The 4,783-nt window shown below is 30.1% G+C and overlaps 1 protein-coding gene across 1 annotated transcript in view; it reads left to right on the top strand.

The window, feature by feature from the left end:
- Positions 1-4,783, top strand: part of LOC102676943 — a 165,154-nt gene that overhangs the window by 159,309 nt on the left and 1,062 nt on the right. The window lies entirely within an intron of this gene.

The following is a 4,783-nucleotide window of genomic DNA, read 5'->3' as shown; positions in this document are numbered from 1 at the left end:
AAAAAAAAAAACCAATTAGGAATGCAATCCCCTATTCCACAATCCATGATCAGAGAATTTTTTCAAAAATTTAATTTAATTTTTATTTAATCCTCTTCTCTTTTATATATCTCTTCTCTCCTCCTATATAAAAATCACAACTTTCAATTCTATTTTCAATTCTTTCTAACTAATACTAATTTTTATTTTTTATCTTAAAGTATTCCTCTATATATTATAAATCAAATAGAAAGTAATTGTTAAAATTGAAATTTTACATTAATAGAATTAATATATACAATTAATTAGAAACAAAATGATTTAATGTTGGCAAAATTGATTACATACTATATAGGTTATGATGTTATAGAAGGCGTTACATTTTTTTATGTTCGATTCTTTCATTCACTTATTTTTCCTTATTAAGAATTCAAAAGAAAAATATATTCCTTTATATTATTACAAAAGATAATCAAAACTGTCTCAATATTTAATACATTTTCTCTCCACTCGTAATTACTTTCTCGACCCACTTCCGTATTGAATTCCAAGAAAAGTCAAAAAAGACAAGATTTATTTATCAACGATCCGCGTTACGGGCAAAAAGACAACCATCAACACTGCACAGCCATTAATCATCGAAATCGTATTTTTTCGTCTAAGACCCAACTCGGGACAGAGAGGTGTGAATTGCATAATTTTTCAACCGAGAAAATGCTCCAACTCCAACGTGGTACCCAACGTTCACACATTTGTCTCGACTGACACAGATTTGACAAATCGTTAAATGTACACATATATAACCCCTGTTGGAAATGAATTTTTCCGCGCTCTTACTTTCCGCCATGTTTCCGGCCCAGGATTAATCGATAGCAATTCTTAACGCGTTACGAGGGAAAGTTGGAGGAAGTTTGAAACCTTGAGTATACCTTGAAGTGGAATTCGACACGAATTCGACAATGATATAGCAGAGGAGAACTCTTCCTCGTTAACAATGAACTACGAGAATTCTTTTCAAGGGTTTCGAAGGAACGGCTTCTGCCGATTGTCTATTATCAAAGTCCCCACAGAGATGTAATTTCACGACAGCCAAACCCTGATTCCTTCGTAACGGGATCGTGGCCCCGTTCGATGCTGACGAAACTTTTTTTCGAAGTAATTAGTAAGAGGTTTCGTTCCACTTGTGAGTTTTCTTTCTCTGCTATTGTGATTATTGATCTGTTGAATGAAAATGACTTACGATCATTTGATATTACATTATTTATATAAACATTGTGTTGGTAATATGTCCATATTTTCTTAAGAATAGGAAAATTTTGCGATAATTTATCAAGATATAAAAATAATACCCAAAATTGTCCAAATGAGATGATTCATTATAGAACGTTATTAAATTTATGGAAATTAATTGTCGATGAAATGGTACACAAGTGATGATTCATAAGTTCATAAATAAATAAACGCTAAACAAGTTTTTTAGAAAAATTCAATGGAATTCAAATTAAAAAAAAAAAAAGAATTTAAACGAAAATTTGATTGATCTTTTGCGTGAAAAGAAGTAAGTATACACGTGCACATATACGCAAAAAAATTTCCAAGTTGAAAAATTTGCTGAAGTTAGTCTATACTTTTGCAAAAAAAACAAGGTAAAGCTTGTATTTACTTCTAAAAAAATCTAAAGCTACGAAGCTCAATAGTTTTGTTTGAAATGTAGTGAAGTTTTTAAAAAAAATCCTTTTACATGTTGTTTTATAAAAAACAAACAGTAAAGCTTTCTATTCAAACTAAAAATACGCGAAAAATTTCATTGAAATATATTAATTTATAGATAGTCGAACAAATAAAAAAAAAATAATAATAATAATATAAAAGAAAAGAATATAATTATTTTGTTAGCTATCTAATAAATTGTTATGCATTTCATTTAATTTTTTCAATTATTATAGAACACAAAATTTCCTCCACATTTTTTTTTTTCATAATTATGTTCAAATTCTAAATCGATTTACCATTCTAATGACTCGTATCTAGAGTATCATCCTTTTGTTACAATTGAAAAGTGAATTTTAATGCACGTATCGATAAAAATGCAAGGATTTTGGCGAAATTCTCTTCGTTGGCATAAAAAAAAGAATCGCTGCAGGAACAGACTACTACAATGTTTCCTCTGATTCTTCTCTATTTTTAGCTTTCATTTATTCGACTCTCGTATTCCTTCTCCTTTTTCTCCCTTCTCTCCAAATAAATTCCATCGCAGTTTCCGAATTCCACTCCTGAAACGAAACGAAACACGAAACGAATGAAAATTTAAAAAAAAAAAAAGAAAAAAGGAAGAAAGAAAAAAAGAAAGAAAAAAACGAATAAAGAAGAGAAGGGAAAGGGAAAAAGAAGCGGATGTACGTAGACGCTGTTTGGACGTTATCCCCCGTGTTTCCTTCCGTATTCTCGCTTTTTCATTTTCACTGTTACTACTCGAATTTATGAAGAACGTTCATCGAAATAATAATAAATCGCGCGGGGGCAGAGCGTTTGTTACATTTAAAAACGCGTTACTCATCGGCCACGAACACGACAGAAACGTCCGGGCATTTGTTCTTATACCGAACATTCCATCGCGCATTTGTTTCGAACATTTATAGCGAAACATCGATCCCTGCATTGGATTTTAAGCGATGTTTGTTAAAAGATTCGCGGGGATATCCGGTGCAGTGAATTCAATTTGTTTAATTTGCGTTGATATCGATTTTGTAATGCAGCATCGTAAGAGCGATGTCGTTCGAAAGATATTGATATTGATGTTGCGTTACAATTGGAATTTTCGTGAATCGTATGAAAATTATATTAATTTAATTCGTAGTTAACTTTTTAGAAATAGAATAGAATATATTTTATTCTTATTTCTTAATCACAACATTTATATTACGCCACTCTTTATAAATTTTAATTGAATTTAATTTAATATATAGGATAAATTTTTGTATGAAAAAGAATGCCAAGAGGAAACGAATTATTTAAAGTAATATAACAAGTTGAAATAGCAAAAGCTTTGAAAGTAATTTTAACAAGAAATAAAGAAAAAAAATAAAAATAAAAAAAGAAGAAATATACGTCAAGATGCAACGCGTTATGAAATTTTTCTCTTCGTTTGTCAAATTCAAGATAACATTTTGCAACGTGTATCAATTTCAAAAAGAGAATAAAAATTGCACGGTGATGTATCAAGAATAAAAAATAGCATTCATAATAATTTTTATCTTTCTGGCCCATTGCAACGTAGCCTGGTCAGGTGTAACATCAATAACAGATATAAAAATCACTAAACCTACTTTTGAAATGATAATAAAATGATAATAAAAATAAAACTCTATACAAATCAAATGTTACATAATTTATAATCGAACAAAATTGTATTCTAAATAACAATAAATGCAATTATATAATAACTTACATTTATTTTGCACATTTGAATTAAAATCGAATATTTAACGCAGAGAAATGAATAAATTAAAAATAACGAATTAAAATACAAAAAAAATACAATAATTAATATTTTTTTTCTTACAATCAACCTACGAATCTTATAGAATCTTAATTAAGAGAAATATCATCAAAATTGTTCATTTTATGCAAATCATGACATCTTTTGTCCCTAATAACCGACTCCCACGAAATCCTTTGCCTCCGACGAATTTCTAATCATCGATCTAGTCAAATTACCGCCATATTCCTAACACCAAATGTTCCCATATCCAAAGAAGGGGAATCTTGTAATTTTACTGATGAGTTCATTTGTAGGCCTATCTCCGCTTATCAACCATTCCTCCTATTGTTGCCTAACTCGCATTAGCATGATTGTCCTGCGAGATGGCACAAAAACTAATTCAAGCAGTCACGTTTGCGAGTTAACTTACATAAATGCTAATTGGGAGGATCACCTATCTCCGTGTTATATCCAGTTTGCTTTTAATGCATTACAAATAATATTTGAATATTGAGAAAAGAAGAGTTACAGTTAAAATATATGGTCTATTTTACATCACAAATAAAGTCAGAAAGATTGTATACTTTAAAGTTGGAGTTGAAAGTAGAAAATAATGCGATTATATTAGTGTCTTCGTTTATGAGAAAAAGTCAGATTTGAAAATTAATTAAATAATATAAATTTGGTTAGATTAACGAGGTTGATTAAATAAATAATTAAGTAATTAAATTTAAGCAATCAATAATTAATATAAATAGGTATATTCGACGAATTTTATTTTTTCAAAATCGAGAACAAACAAGTTTCATTCTATATTTTTTAGTTATTTTTACACGTAGATTCCAATCTATTCCCGATTATCTGATCGTATCCAATTGGAAATAAGCCAAATACACTTCTACTTGACTGAATTTCAAGAAACATTCTCCCTTAAAACTTCCAATACAATTTTGTTATTCCCAATTTTCTTTCCTATTCGAAATTATCTTTTTAACTTTTATTTGACCACGAATTACCGTGCAACAATTATACTCTAATCATTTTCAAACTCGATAAAAATAAACAAATTCGTCCATTCAATAAAAGCGCATTAGCTCAGTGGTGTAGCTCGTGCTTTGGGTATCGAGTGAAGTCGTCGACATTTTTTTTTTTCTCGAAAGTTTTAAGTAAATTTTAGCCGATCCACTTGCGATTCACAGCTTGCCGTGGCCCGCTTAACCGAATAACTTACTTTCGATGCCATCACCAGTTCTCAGAACGATAATGATCCATTAAGAAACTCGGAACTCGGCCACTCCCGTGAATACTCGACGGGTTACCTGG

The sequence above is a fragment of the Apis dorsata genome, unplaced genomic scaffold, assembly GCF_000469605.1.
Source record: "Apis dorsata unplaced genomic scaffold, Apis dorsata 1.3 scaffold_13, whole genome shotgun sequence".
NCBI classification, from domain to species: Eukaryota; Metazoa; Arthropoda; class Insecta; order Hymenoptera; family Apidae; genus Apis; species Apis dorsata.
The sequence above is the reverse complement of the archived record's forward strand: the minus strand, read 5'-3'. Positions and strand labels throughout refer to the sequence as shown.